This window comes from Triturus cristatus, chromosome 7, assembly GCF_964204655.1.
Source record: "Triturus cristatus chromosome 7, aTriCri1.1, whole genome shotgun sequence".
Taxonomy (NCBI): domain Eukaryota; kingdom Metazoa; phylum Chordata; class Amphibia; order Caudata; family Salamandridae; genus Triturus; species Triturus cristatus.
Window position 1 is genome coordinate 361011503 of NC_140590.1, and position 16501 is coordinate 361028003.

A 16501-nucleotide genomic window follows, 5' to 3' on the forward strand; every position below is an offset into this window, starting at 1 on the left:
GCCTATCTCAAAGACAATGTCTAATGCAATTGTAAATAAAACACACAGTAAGACAGTGAGAATCCTACATATGGACACCACACCAGTTTAGAAAAATACGCAACCTTTATCTAACCCAAACATGACCAAAACAACAAAAGTCCAACATACATAAGCAAAGATATCACTTTGAAAAGTTTAGCAATTCGGTCTATAGAACTCTGTGGATGTGTTGATTTTAGCACAAAGTAACTTTGATGCATCAAAATCCGAGAAAAAAAAATCCGCAAAGGAGGGAAGAATCAGAAAACACAAGTGATGCATCAATTCCTGAGTCCCAGGGGAATGGAGATGTCAGTTCTACTGCACGCAGAAGTGTTGCATCGTTTCCTTATTGCGAGGAGAAACGATGCATCGAATTCCAAAAGCGGCTCCAACTGCAGGGCGATGTGCGGGAAATTTGGTACCCAGGTGCGATGCGTGGGTCGATGCAGCCGCGGCAAAACAGGCGCTGTGTCGATTATTCCACCTGCGAGTAACCCTGGGCGTAGTGGGGCTACGTGGAGCATCGCGTAGGGTGGCCAAATCCACGCACACTCGCACGCTCCGCGTAGCCCCACTATGCACCGCCCGCCTCCCGCCCGCCCTCATTTTAAAATAATTTAAAGTATTTTAAAGTAAGAGAAAATGCCTTACCTGCGGTGCGGCGTCGCGGGGCTCCCTATTCCTGGTTCAGCGGCAACTTCTTCTCACAAATGCGCATGCGCGGATGCTGGCGCATGTGCATTTCTCAGAAATGTGCATGCGCGGGCATCCGCGCATGCGCATTTGTGATAAGAAGTTGCCGCTGAACCAGGAAGAGGGAGCCCTGGGATGTTGCAATGCAGGTAAGGCATTTTACTTACTATAAAATACTTTAAATTATTTTAAATTGAGGGCGGGCGGGCGGGAGGCGGGTGGCGGGCAGCTCTGCTCCGCCGTGGCGCGTGCGTAGCGCTGCCTGCTACGCTTACTTCGTTAACCGCGAAGCAGGCAGCACTACGTACACTCCGCAGGCGGAGCGGCTCACTACGCCCACCATTAGCTGCGAGCAGGTGATGCATCGATTCTTTCAGCTGCACAGCAGGGCCTGAGTCAGAGTCGGAGCGGGGGTCTCGGACGTTGGAGACACGATGCTCTGAACTCGGACTGTGGCAGTTCTTCCATCTGCAAACAGGTGCTGTGTCAATTTTTCAGCCGCACTATGGTGATGCATTGACTTTTCAACTGCACGGCAAGGTTGCAGTGGGGAAAACGATGCCCAAGACAGAAGCAGCATCTAGCAGGCCAGCACAACACAGCAACAGCAGAGTGGCAGTTCTCCTAGACCTTCTCTACCTCCTCTTATTAGCAAAAGCTACTTTTGATCCAGAAGTGTTCTCAAAATGTGGGGTTATAGGTCCAATACTTATACCCCATTTCACCTTTGACGAAGGCACACTTCAAAGGATAGTCTTTGTAGTACACAGATCCTGCCTTGCCGTGTCCTGGCTCCAGACACACTACAGCTGGGTGGAGACAGCATTGTGAGAGGACAGGCACACCCCTATTCAGGTGTCAGTGACAACTCCTCCCACCACTTTAGATCAGGAAGGCACATCAGCCTGGTGATGGGCAATCAGGATATGCAGGGCAGACCTCAGCTCCCATTGTGTGACTGTCTAGAGTAAATGCACAAACTGCCCAACTGTCAGTCTAAACCAGATGTGGATTCCATAGGCAGGCAGAGGCACAGGATGGTATAGCATGTAAATGCTCACTTTTTAAAAGTGGCATTTTCAAAATTAAATTTAAAAACCACCTTCAAAGAAAGATGTGTTTTTATATTCTGAGTTCAGGGAACCCAAACTCCAAATCTCCATCACTTCCCAATTGAAAGTTACACTTGTAAGATGTTATAAGGCATCGCCAATGATAACCAATGGGCGAGATAGTCCTTGCAATAGTGAAAAACAAAATTAGCAGTATTTCATATCAGGACATGTAAAACACACAAGTACATGCCCTACCTTTCACATACACTGCACCATGCCTATAGGGTTTACTTTGGGCGTACCGTAGGTGTGCCTCACAAGTAATAAAAGGGAAGGTTTGGGCCTGGCAAGTGGATGCACTTGCCATGTCGACAGGCAGTTTGAAGCTGCACTTGCAGACACCGCAGTGGCAGGTCTGAGACATTTTTTCAGGGCTACTCATGTGTGTAGCACAATCAGTGCTGCAGGCCACTAGTAGTATTTGATATACAGGCCCTTGTCACACACAGTGCACTTTCCTAGGGACTTACCGGTAAATCAAATATGCCAATTTTGGATAATCAATCATAATCACAATTTACACAGGGTGCACTTGCACTTTAGCACTGATCAACAGTGGTAAAGAGTTTAAAAACCAGCAAAAATGAATTCCAGCATAAAGTAAAAAAACAGAATGTAGAGGCAAACAGACAGGGGAAGCCACGCCAAGGATGCCAGGCTTAACAGTCGTGGGTAAGATTTAATAAAATAATATAGTGCATAATATTATTAGACGTAGATAGAAATATTTTATCCTATTGTCGCTATTTGTGAATCACAAATTTTAACTGCATCAGAGAGTTTTCCCAAATCTTGTTGTGGATGGTCCACCATAAACTCTTCTTGACCAAATTGGGAGGAAACTGACTTGTTATGTCCACGAAGTGTTCGGTACTCTTAATGCATTGCATAGAGAAGTGCATTGAAGTACAATTCAGACTCATTGCTTTTTATTGTAAATGAACCATCAGGATTTTTCCGTTTTTATGAGCCATTTCACTATCTAGAGCAGCTGTCTAATTGGAATTTAAGACAGCATTACCCCAAGGCTATTCACAGTTTTCTGCAGAGAAAAAATAGATTTGTTTGCTCTAATTTTAGTTCTAGCAAATATTTGTCACATCGACAGAGTTCATCTCACCATGACTTATCATGGGATTCGTGTAGTACAAAATCTACTTTCAGAGGACTGTTTCGCTTGCTTTATGTAATAAAAATCCTGGAAGACTTTGCAAGTTTGGACTAGGCAACAATTTAGATCTTCGTCTAGTTGAACTAATAAGTAGACATATATAGAAAACATAAATTTTCAATAAATTCAATCAGCATTTGTCAGCCTATGGATATAAATATCTTTAGCACATTCTCAATCCTGACAGTTCCTGCCTCATGAGAGTAATGCCAGTAAATAGCAGTAACAGCAGCAGAAAACAGTTTACACCATGCCATGCGCTATTTAAATTATCACACTCACTCACTCTCTGTAGGGTGGAAATTCCCTGGCGCTGTAACTATATGACATCCTACTCGCCACTGTATCATATTAGCTGAGCCAGTGTGTTTATCTGCACAGATGGCATGAATCCCTTGACAGGCGCTCTTCAATTCCAAATTCCATTGGAATGCAAGGATTCACTCAAAGTGGTCTTTTTTAAATCATGGATACTGTCAACGTGAAAAGCCAGGAAACAATTAATAGTAGGTGGCAGCTGATTTATGTAGTGTGGTTTTTAAACTGCACTCCAAGTGGGCACGTTTGAGCCTGATACACAGAGCCTTACAAATTGGCACTCTGCAGTTCAGTGAGCTCGAAGTAGTATTTGGCTGATGTGATTGTAGGACAATAGGCAATATTTGTCACAAAGTTTGCCCAGTTTCTTTTCTTTCTTCTAGGCCCAGAGAACTGGTCACATGCTCAATGACTCACTCACTCATAATGGAATGTAGTTTACAATGGTGTCCATGTCTTTTTAGTCCAGCCAGATGAATGTTTGCAAAACATACAGGCTGAATCAAGCTGCATCGTGGATTACTAACTTCCTGTCAACTCCAACAGTAAATGCTTCCCTGGGTTAATTATTTACGGATATCTCTTCACTGCTGCAAGCCACATAAACCTCTATTAGAACCAAGTGCTTCTGCTACGCCTGACCCATCGTGGATTAGGTGAGACTGAGTTGACTCCTCTTTCCTGTAGGAGAATTGTCTGTTCCAACCACTCTCAAGTTTCTCTTATATATCTTTCATGTTCCTGTCCCTTTGATTATATCGCACTGTGCTGCCTATTCTTCACTCGACATCTAATCCTTTGTTTTGTACAACATTAATTCACAGGTACTGTTCATACTTAACAGGGTTTGGGTTTCATCAGCTGCCATCATGAAATGCTGTCTGTTGGCCACAGGCCTTTGAATGCAGCCATCCAGTTCTATCTAACAGACTTAAGCTAAATCACAACAGGAAAAAGGTCCTAGACTTTATCAGGTTTCCCTGCGGACAGACTATTTCCAGTCAGAGCCTGTAGTCATCTGTCATTTTATGATATTCCCCCTTATCGGCTTCATGGTTGATATTCAATTTATGCCATCCCTCAGATTTAAGCAAAGCTTATTACTCTTTCCTTCCTTCCAAAAACGTTCAGCGCTTTTCTCCCTGGCATTTCATCCAGATATCACAATAGACAAGTCTGTACATGGAGTTGCCGGGCATTCTGCTGAAGAGAATAGACAAAGTTAAGTGGCCCGGTTTAAAGTGGACTTGAGCCCGAAGTCTCTTGCCCCTCTGAACCTCTCTTGCTGGCCATGCATTGGCTGCCTGTGGAGCTCCGCTTAGTCTAAGTCCTCTCTGCTGCACCAGGTCAGACTGTTCTTTTAATCCTTCATTGCATTTCTTTGGACTTGTATGACAGGCACACCAGTGGTCAGTGATATGTTTAGCCTTTCGAGTGATACAAAAAGTGGCCAACACTTAAAGGCAATGACTGCTAATTTGCGGGACACTCTTCCCTTATCTATGCTACAGCCAGCAACCTGTCATTGTTTTCTCAATAATACCAGGCCTAACCTACCACACATTTATGTTCCATGTACTCTGGGCAGATAATGAATGTTATATGCCTTTGAAGCAGGTTTTCCAGTACCTGTAACATCATAAAATCCCAAACTGAAGTAAGTAGTGATCTATAACTGGGGAGGACACAAACGCCTACACAGCTAGGCCTATATCTTACAAAGTGCATAGGAATGTAATTAAAAGGGTATTTTTCTTGTGGTTTTCCTCTCTCCTGAAATTTGAAGCATGTACACAGGCGAGGGCCTATATCATAGTGGTGGACGGCTTGAGCCAGGTTTGGGCCAGATGCCCGGCTCTGCCTCAGCTCGAGGTCCTCTTGGATCCTCAAGCCATAAACAAGCTCAACCTTCACATTGTTTCAGCTGGCAACCCTTTCCTGTACAATGAGCGAGTTGAAAGAGATACCCTCCAAGTGGCTCACTTACACAACATGAAAGGAGGAAAATCTGGAACAAATCCCGGTTTCCCGGCTTGACCAAACTGTGCAGTCCTAGGCAATTAGCTTATTTAATTGTGGATAATTTTCCCTTTATCAGCAAATTTGAAAGTACTTTCAAATACATATATTCTGGATGTGTGCTCCACAAAGACCTGTTGTGTATGTTTTTACCAGACTTTAGAGTTGTTGCATCTATTATAACACCCAAGGCAACAAATAGGGTACACATGACAATGGACTTGCCTCTAGTTTCAGTAATGGTTTAGTTATCAGAGCATTGTGGGGGTATGACATGCAAATTGCTACATTCGTGTTTGAAAGTGATCGCTGCTAATAATTGGCCCTCAATACATTGATAAAATCTAGTAATCTGAAGTGGAACAGTCCTGCAAGTTAAAGATATAAGCTTTTGTGAAATTTGAACAGTTGCTAGCATATTTTTGCATGGCATTTGAACCATGATTTAGATAGATGTCACCTATATTATTGGCATGGCTCGTGCATAGTCAAAGCTAAATGGCTGGCTCTGCCCTAGCTCGTCTCTGTCTATTAATTTGCTGTTTCCTCGCCTCCGGTGTATCAGCCTTTCAAAACGCCACTGTACAGAGTTTCATGGCTTATGACATCATTAAGGGCATTTTGTAAATATCTGTGTCCAACTTCCCCTCCATTGTCTGAAATGATATAATGGGAGAAAAAGCTTAGGAGAGGAGGGAAGAGGAGCGATTGGAAGACGAGGTAGAGAAGAAACTGAAAGAAATTTAATATGAGAGATTTGAAGGGAGGAGATTTAGACTAGTGGGTAATTTTGTGTTGTTAGAATCTGAAAACTAGGGCTGTGTGAAATTCTAATTATCAGTCATTCACCACACCTACATGGGTGGTGCAACAATTGCCACGCGAACGTCACTGGAGATGTGTTATACTTGAATGAAATAAACAAAACATAGCACTTCCTTAATGTGACTCTGTGTTCAAAATTCCAAGTTGCCCTGGAAGTCCCAGTAAGGGCTAATTTGACGATTCAAGTCCAGTCAGGGCTCCAGGAGACCAGATACATTCTCACTCTGTTAATTGGTGTGCATGTATTACAAGAATGGGTTAGGCTTCTGAGGGCGAAGGATGAGGACCCATTGTGTCACAAAGTGCCGGCCTGCTGTGTCACAAAGTGCCCGGAATGGGGTCCTTCTGGCCTGGGAACTTTTCCCCTTTCTGCTCGGGTTAAGAACTTTTGACTGGGCCCCGGGTCAGAGCTCTAGCAGGCCGAGGGCTGGGAGCTTTGAGCCCTTGGCACTGTTCCCTGGCCCACCATGTCCCCCTGGTCCGGTAATGCCTCCCCTATCTGCCAGTGTTAAGAAGCTCTGACAGGGCCCCAAGGGTCCTGGGGTGGAAGCCGCCAGCCCTGGGTTCCCTTCCCCGGCCCGCCAATGGAAGTCCCAATGACAGTTCGTTTGACTCTTCAAACCCATCCTGGGCTTCAGGAGGTCAGAAACATTTTTGTTCTAATTTCCCCTCTGTCACTCTTTGCGCATGGCTTATAAAATATGCAGGTAGTCTTCCTCGTGATTAGTAAGAGCAAGGTGCTAGGGTCACTCTTGTCATCTGGTTGTTCTCCCGAGGTGCCGCAAGGGCCCAGGCCAGCCTGCCACAGGCCACAGGGATATGAAGTGGATATCCTCATGCAGGGCAGCCTGCCTGGAGGCAGTTTATCCAGCCTTTAATTGATTGGGCATCCTTGGTCCATTTAGGGATGGACTGCTTGGCCAGCCGTGGCTGTTTCTGCAATCAAAGAGCTTCCACATTGCCTGGGCTTTCTGACTCAAGACTCTGACTTTTGCGGAGTCCACCCAGCAGAGGGAAGGCCAAGCAGCCTGGCATCTTGTACCCGCTCAATGGTCTGACTAGAGTAGATGGGGTTGGGTGGCTCCAGCCCAGGATCCTCCTGGCAGTCCGAACCCCATGAGCCTGTCTGTTGTCCTTCACTCAGCACATTAACGCAGCAGCTTGGAACAACCGTTTGATGGGGTGTCCTAGGTGCCCAGACCAGCTCCCCTGTGTCTTGCCCAGGCCTAACCTCCACCCATCTCTCCACTCTGTTGTCGAGGGCCCTCCAGCGCCTGTGTAACTGTCTTATCTCCCAGCCCCCTGCAAGCAGGCAGGGGCTCCCACAGCAGGCTCCCAAGGGGTGTGAGGGTTGGTTCGGGCTGAGCACATGGCTCCTCCTCCCTTCCAGCTGGTGAGGCTACCTGGTTGATCCTGCTAATAGCTTATGTTTGTCTCAAAGATTATGCTCACTTCATCTGTTACTGACCTACTGGGATGCATGCATTTATCAGACCAAGGCCAATCTGGGGTTGACTGCCCTCATTGATGATTGTAGATAACCTCGGACCAATCCCATATCCCCATGGCAATGTACACACGGATGTCTGCCCTTTCAACTTTCAACTTTCAATGGTTCTTTATGTGCCTACCATGATGGCAAGCCGTAACGGGAACTCAGGGCTTGACTGCCACATCCAAGGAAAGCTTCAGGTGCGCACATTACTCACTCCCGAATCAGGGAGGTAGTGAATTAAAATAAGAGTAGAGGATTTGTTTCAGGCTATATAATCGGAATTAGTACGCTTTCAATCCTTTAATGAGGATCCATTGTAAGACAAGTTTTGAGCCAGCAGCTGAGGTAATGTGAGCTCCAATAGTGTGTAAAAAAAGTTGCATGCTCGTAATTAGATCTTGAGATGGAGCTGGTGGTCTGCCCCTGCCTCTTGGCATCCCCTCAATGCTCTTGACTAAATGTCCTAGGGGTTAGAAACTTTTACTTTGAAAAGATTTGAACGTTCAAAGCAGGCTAGTTGCCTGAATATTTCAGCTAGGAATAATGAAAGAGAACTCCAATTATACTTTTTTGTTTTTTAGAACTAGCGCCTGATTAAGAGGTTGGGCTGGGGCCATTCATTTTATGCCACTAGAGGTGAAATTCTTAGACGGTGCAAGATGAACCAGAGTAAAAGCATTTGACAAGAATATTTCATTAATCGAGATTCAAGAACAAAAGTCAGAGGTTCGACAGAGATCAGATACCTTTATAGTTCTGACCATAAACAATGCGACTAGTGGTCCAGCTGTGTTATTCCCATGAGCCTCCGAGGAGCTTTCGGGAACCCAAAGTCTATGAGTCCTGGTGGGAGTATGTTTGCAAAGCTGAAATTTACAGGAATTGATGGAAGGGCACCACCAAGAGTGGAGCCTACAGCTTAATTTGACCCAACATGGGTCCCCTATCAGCACCGTGATATCCCTCTGGGGGTGAGTGTGTGCGCTACAAACACCCCAAAATAAATAAATAATCATTGCCCGGCCCAGATACGGAAAGGATTGACAAACTTCTTGATTCTGTGGGTGGTGGTGGTGTATGGCCGTTCTTAGCTAGTGGAGCGATTTATCTTTGTAATTCCGATAATCAGCGAGACTCCTCCAGTCTGAGTAGTTATGTTAAACCCAGCAGTCTTCTTTATACTTCGTAGATGGATAAGCAGCGTTCAGCCACACGAGATTGAGCAATAACAGGTCTGTGATGGCCTTAGATATCTGGGGCTGCCTACAGACTACACTGAATGGTTCAGCATGTGTCTACCCTTCGCAAACAGGTGTGGGTAACCCGCTGAACGACATTCCTGATAGGGATCGCTGATTTCAATTATTTACCATGAACGATTAATTCCCAGTCAGTGCGGTCATAAGTTCACGTTAATTAAGTTCCTGCCATTTGTACACACTGCCCGTCACTACAACTAATTTGATGGTTTGGTGAGGTCCTCAAATAGGCCTTATCATACCCAGCGCCAGCCCTGTTGGAGCACCAAAAAGATGAGAAATTGTAACTATCTAGAGGAGGTAAAAGTTGTGTCCAGGTTTCTATAAGTGAACCTGCAGAATGAATATTAATGGCAGAGCAGGCTGAGCGACTAAGAGTACCTGCTTGAACCCTTGGCCCCCTCCGAGACAGAACCCAGGGCACCGGGCCCGGCTTTCCCCTTGTGCGGCTTGGTCAGTTTAGCGGTCTGCGGTAGCCATATGCTTGGTTGCGGACCAGGCATTTGTCAGGCTCCTCCACCTGGAAGGACTCAACCAACCCATGAGGGACCAGGGTGGGTGACCCCAGGCACACTGCACGTGGCCACCGTCCCAAGGTGGAACCCATGCACACCCAGCATGTCCCTTGGAGTAGTCGAATTGCAGTGCCTCCTCTGTCTGGGCACCCTAAAGGCCCAGCCACCTGGGCCCTGTTGTGCTCGATCCCACCTGCCCGGGTTTCCAGTGATCGAGGTGTGGCCTATATTGGGAGGCAGGATAGCCCGGATGAGCAGGAGCTGGGGCCACGAGGGGACCTAGGTTCCTCTCGCTGGAGATCCTGTGCCCCCAAAAGCCACTGCAAATTACTTCGAGGGGTGGGAGGAGAATCTGCCACTGGCTGCTTGAGCTTCTACATGTGTTCAGGAAATTCGTGAGTCATTGGTATGGTGTGGGGAAACCTGGTTGTTCTCCAACTTGGTGCCTCCCACCAGGGAAAGGGGTTCCCATCTCTCTGGCATGACCTGGACCATTGCTTAAGCTGGGGAATCTCAATGTGTAAAGGTTGAGCCCTGGCTTCCACCATCCCCATGGGTGGCAGATGTGCAGTTGAGACAATCCCCTCTCTTTGCCAAGTATTTGGTGGCCTGGTACCATGTGGACAGTCTGGGGTTTCAGGACTAGTGTGACCCAGTTCGGAGGACTAGTGGTAGAGCTGCCTGCCTCCACTCCTGTGGGAGTCTCTCGCTTGCCCGCTTGCCATGGCGGTGGGGTGGGACTCCCAAGCCAAGTGCCTAGGAACACTTTTTTAATCAGGCCAATGTCCAGAGGGGAAGCTTGACAGGGTGTTGGGCTTTATTACTGCACGAGCGGTGGATGGTCGGTGTTGACTTCCTCCCACCTCTCATGCACCCACAGGTGAGCGAGCATTTTAAACATTGTGAAATTTGCAAACGTTGCCTATGACTCTTAGTTGTGGATCACTTGACTCGCACCTCGATGAAGAACACAGCTAGCTGAGAGAATTAGTGTGAATTGCAGGACACATTGATCACTGACACATCGAACGCACCTTGCTGCCCCGGGTTGCCAAGGGTCGCTTGAACATCAATTGGCCTGGGGCCTTCCTAGGGTGTGACTGGGGCTGTCACAGATGGGCTATGCTCTCTTCATTCTCCCAAAGTCATACCCATGATTGCCCATCGCAAGGCTCCCCTGGTCCTATTGCGGGCATACACCACCAGCGCCTTTGGCCATCCTCACCTTGGTGAGGTAATTGAATTCCCGGCCTGCTCTGGGTTTGGTGTGGAAGGTTGGTCAGACGGTGAATGTGAGCCCCAGCAGGGTGCATTTCCTTAATGGCAGTGTGCCGCAACCATTTCCTGTTCAGATGGGAAGGCTTCGAGGTGGCTCACTGCCCTGGCGGAGAGTGTTACATCCCCACGGCAGCAGCTTCTCAGTAGGGAGATACACCGCCTCTGTGCCCTCCTGCGGCAATGGACCAGCCCCTCTTGTGGTACACCAGGGCAAGAAGGTGGGGTAGGGCACCCTACGTCATGAGCGACTGTCAACTTGGGAAGACTTTGCTCAGTGTGCCTCGACCGTGTTGTACCACGGATGGGTAGACCCATGCCGGAAACCAGGTGTCTACGGCGATATCAGTAACCTGCCTGACCCACCATGAACAAGGATTCTAACATGTGCATGAGTTGGCAGTTTGATCAAAATCCTGTGGCACAATGAAGATGAGGGCCGGTGCATGCCAGCTGAGGTGGGATCCTGCTGTGGTTTTGCAGTGGGTGCACCATTCTGCCTGCTTTGTTGGGGAGGTGAAGCATGAGCATATGTGATAGGACTCAAGAGATAGTTACTTATGTTTGGCAGGGCAAAACCAGAAGAAATCTGATGGAGGTCTGTAGTGGTCCTGATGTGCAGATCAGTCATCTGACCTGGTTGTAGGGATGAAAGACTAAACTAACCATCTAATAGATGGTTCCCTCTGAAGAATCCCTTAGGATAGCTGGTGAATGGAAACCCAAGTTTTTTCTGGTAAGGCAGAGGCCTTAACGAACTCAACCTATTTCCAAACATTTAATGGGTAAGAACCCCACCTTGCTGAAGTGGATCTGGGCATCAAATGAGAGTGCCACTTTTGGTAAACAGAACTGGTGCTGTGGGATGAACTGAATTTCGGGTTAAGGCATCCTCAGCCTGAGCAGTTGCCAGGTGAGGCGAGGCGCATACCCAGTGCTTAATTTGTGCCGGTGCTTTCCGGTGCTTAGCACCGGCACTTATTTATCAGGGCCGGGTCTTCACGCCTGCTGCACCCAGTAATATTCACAACTCACATATATATATATTATATAACTTAATTATATAACTCACTGTCTCGGCGCAGAGTGTTTTGATAGCTCCCGAGTCCGGCTCTGCTCTCGAGTCCCGGTGAAGAAGAGTGGCGGCTGAGAAAGCTTGAGCCATTGATTCGGCCAAGAACAGAAGATTCAATACGATTACAATCACGGCATTAGCAGCCTAGGCCGGCCCTTGCTGTTGCCGGTGGGCGGGACATTGACATTCGGGCATTGGGCGGGATTTGGTTGTTCGGGGGTAGTGGCTCTGTGGCAACGTGCGCAGATTTTATTCATATTGCCACGCCCCGGCACACCCGCAGTCATCGTCATTGAAGGCAGCGGCCGCACCACAACGGCGTTGATGGCAGGCGGCAGCCAGTAGCACCAGGCCCAGGCCGGTTTATTAATGATGGCTCTAAGGCAGTGTGCCCGGCCCAGTCCAACAAGTAACCGTAAGTAGTAAGAATTAATAATTAGCAGTATTCAATTAAAAGTAAGCTGTTGTATCAATAAACGCGTCTTCGTTACTGTCCCCCTCCAGCCATAGCTTGGGCCAGGCCGGCTCTAGGGCGGTGCGACCGGTGCCAGCGCACAAGGTGCTGGCTTCCTGGGTGCGCCCTGTTTGAAAGTTTATTATGTTTTTGGAGCACCTGCTGCACCGTTTCTTTCCTCCGGCAATTCCCAGGCCTCACAAAAATGTCAAGATAACTCGTGTGCTTAATTATCTTCCTGGAGAGAGATCAGCATTTTGTATAGTTGAGGTTTTGACCTCCGCGAAGCTAGTGCAGAGGGTTAATATGCCTGCTGCAGAGAATGTGTACCAAGTTGATTACAGAGTGCGTATGATGTAAACAGATCAGCAGGTTACTACTTTTAAAAGAGACATGCTTTTGTTACTTGCAATTTATAACTTAAAGTCCGAATATTCAACAGTGAGCTATTAACTTTCATCATAGAACTGCATACACACTGCAAAGCATACATTAGAACATTGATTAATGTTGCATAAAGAGTTAATTTGGCTAGAAATCGATTCTTATTATTAAAGAAAACGCCCAACTATGCTGTTTCTTTTTCGACTTTGAGTTTGTGCTTCTCCACACCAAGCACTCTTAAACTATACTGCCAACCAGTATGGCTGACATGTGACTCCTACACTGTTAGTCCTTTGGCTTATGTAAACATTTCCTATACACTGATTTACACCTGTATGATTGATTGTCTCTGCGTAATGTGTGTGTGATGCAAAGTGCTCTGACACCCTACACTGGTAATTCAATGCATCTGAGAGAGTGTGGTTATGGAGACTTGGTCACTGTTAAAGGGTGCTAGTGAGAGAATCCATGGTGGAGGTGGTCATTTGGGGGGGCGGCAACAAACATTGTCGCACAGGGTGCCACCAGCGCTAAAGCCGGCCCTGGCTTGGGCTGCCAAATGAGCCTCTTGGTGTGGCACTATACCAGCGCCTGTGTACGGGGCTGTCGAGCTTCGTGACACTGTTTAAATTGCAATTTTCTTGCGCCGTTACACAAACACTATTTGATAGCGCTAGTTCAGGTACTGAAATCGGAATGGATGATTATCAGTAAATAAAGGGCAATCACTGAAATGCGGTCCTATTCTGGTCCCTTAGTGCTGCTCCAAAATAAATAGGCAAACGGAGTCCACTGTCCACTCCACAGAGAATTTGTTATCAATCACCCTAGGCCCTAGCACACAAAACGGCAAAATGGAACTGAATTATTGAAGCAATTCCTGTGGGCACAACAGGAATACAGTTATGATGATGTGATGGCCTAGTCGGAAAGCCCAATCCGATGCAGGCTGAGGGCATAATAGCCCATTTTCATTGCAACACCGGGAGTGACACGCACGTTGCGCAGGCAGCTTGAGCAGTCACTTTTCTGCTGTCCGACCCCAGCCCCACACTTGCCAGACATGGAGCTGGAAGCCCAAACTGTATCCCAGAGGATTTACTCCTTCATTGTGCAAGAGCGTAGGAGTTTCACTGTATTATGTACTCAACTCACTACGATTCAAGGGGCACCAGGGTGTACTCAGAATGTGGTTTTCCTGACCGTGTAGGTCTCACTCTATGTTTGGCTCACCATCAGTTCTTGCAGTTATTGTATGACTTCTTGACCATCCATGTGAGTATAGATTAAGTTCCAGGAGTGAAATCATGCCAGAATTAAATAGCGGCATGACCGCTGAATCTAAGTTAATTGTGTCTTCTGTGAAGCTGCTCTCAGGCACATGCATCTATTTCCTCATATGAGCCTCCTTCAGTCTCCAATTGATATTCATTTGGTTACCAATGCTACCATACCGATGACATGCTATGCTACTGAGTACCAGATACAAAGACTGATCAATTTCTTATGCCGTCAGTCCACAAAGGTGTGGCGCCAAACTGTGTGCAACTGGCTCCATATACATTTTCATTTGTATATAGGATTTGGGGTGGCCATATTGGATATACTGAGTATCAGAATGATATTTTCCTGGCTACGTGCTTGTTTTAAAGCTGCTCCTCTGCCTTTGGTCTTACAGCAGGGGCAAAAGTTGAAGGAGTCTAGAAGTATTTCAATAGACTGGAAGTCCGTCACCTATCAGTATCACAGACAAATAAAGTGCCTCATGTATCCTTACACTAGCAGCTCCCCGGCCAAAGAATCATGCGAACAAGCTAGGGAGGATGTGGGCCCGGCCCCAAAGGAGACCCGGGTCCTAATGCCATGGCTGATGCCACGTAACCTGAAGGGGTGTGATTTCTCCATACTTGCAGACCGGATAGGACTCCAACTCAATATAATGAGACCTCCACCTAACTTCATATAATCCGCAACTCCAAGATTACACAAAAAGCCTCCGAGTCCATTCCGCAATGTATTCGCATTGTACGTCACTTGTTGTGAGCCCCCCAAGTACCTATGTGAACCAAGACACCACTTTTTTCTAAAATACCATTTTACTACAAAATACCTACTCACATTGGTCAGACACTCTCTTTCATCGTCACAATGAGCAACCCTCCTAAATAGACTCACCTCCTGTCACCTGTGAGACATCCACCTCACTCACTTGACTGATACTAGGATGCCACTAGCCTTAAATGCCTGCCTTAATAATGGTCGAATACCTCTTCACTCAGCTGCACCCTTGTTTCACTGGTCTCTTAGGGGCATATTATCAAGCCAGGCGATAAAATTATCGCCGCTTTAGCCGCAGAAAACTGCCGCTAAAACGGCGATAATGGGCTTGATAATATGCTCTATGGAATTCCAATTGAAGCCCATGTTAGATGTGGAGGACATCTAACCTAGGCTTCAATTGGAATTCCATAGAGCATATTATCAAGCCCATTATCGCCGTTTTAGCGGCAGTTTTCTGCCGCGAAAGCGGCGATCATTTTATCGCCTGGCTTGATAATATGCCCCTTAGACTCCTTTCTGTTAGCCTGAGAGACCCTCAAATGAATGGGACGAAACTTTCCCCTCACTGGACTGAGAGACCCTCCACCTCAGAAGATTGATACCCTACCTCACTTGACTAACACTGCTATGGAGGCAGCACATTAGTGAAAAACATTGACCAGCTGGCTAAAGTTGCTGTTCCACTTTTCACAATTTAATGGCAACATGGCCTGTTGTTACTGCACCTGCCTGGAGAGGGATGTCTGGGGCATCCACGGTACCTCTTTTTCGCCCCTTTCAAGGGGTGCCACAATCAGTGCGCCAACTCATATGAGGCACACAGTGTGGCCCCTGCCTGCTCCTTTGCCCTGCACTGATATCTCCATGCGGTTGCGTAGAGAGGCTGCACAGAGAAAAAAGGTTTTCCTCATTTGCATGGAGGCATTACTTTAGGTTTCTGTAGATAGCAGGGTCCTGGGGGCTTTATTAGGTGAGTGTAGTTTGGCATCAATTTGTTCTCTGCATTTACCTATGCATGTCTGGGGCCCATACCATAGACCGACGGATTGAGGTGCCTGCTTGCACTGCCTTGGAAGACTTTTAGCTCCAGTTTAAAATATCATAATACCATTGGGCAAAATGCTAACAGCTTTATTAACCTTTTGTGCATGTATGTCAATACCACTTATTAAAGGGTCGCACTATATCCCTTATAGGCCTTTGAGTTAGGCCCTTAACTCGGGTAGGAGGCCTTTAACAGCAAGTATAGACATTGGTAGCAGGATACAATGTCTGGTGCAGGAAGCAGCTTGGTTCCCTCGCAGACAGAGGCTGGGTGAGTAAATGGGGAACAGCCAGGTCTGGGAGGAAGTGTTCTTCTCTTGGCAGCAGGGCTCACAGTGGAGAGTTTCATTTGCCAGGTAGTGAAGTCCTTCTGCTCTCGTTGCAGTGCAGTGCACCCTTCACCCAGTGACACTGACACCCGCCGCATAGCTGCCAAGGTTTCAGATTGCTATGAGTGCCATTTTCATAATTTCATTCAATTCAGTGTAATTATGACTCACATTTCAACGACTATGAATGACACGTCCTAGCGAGCAAAATCAAGCAATGAAGACGAGAGATTAGAAACATATAAATATTAGACATTGCACCCATTTGCGCATCGAGATTGTCTAAATCATACGTTTTGAGCTGAATTCTCACCCTTTATTATAGCATCCACAACATTATGCTCTCAAACAGGGCGTTAAACGTCTGTGATTGTTCAACACCTTTGAACAATGCTTGTAATTTGTAGGCCAAGGTTATGGTGAAAATGTACTCTATTTAGCTCTG

At 46.8% G+C, this 16501-nt stretch overlaps 1 protein-coding gene and 2 pseudogenes across 1 annotated transcript in view; 2 read left to right on the forward strand and 1 right to left on the reverse strand.

Annotated features, from left to right (window-relative positions):
- CA11 (carbonic anhydrase 11 (inactive)) overlaps window positions 1-16501 on the reverse strand; it is a 929313-nt gene that overhangs the window by 492354 nt on the left and 420458 nt on the right. The gene's annotated exons all lie outside the window — the stretch shown is intronic.
- Window positions 7566-9269, forward strand: LOC146809676 (18S ribosomal RNA; annotated as a pseudogene).
- On the forward strand, window positions 10361-10506 carry LOC146809677 (5.8S ribosomal RNA; annotated as a pseudogene).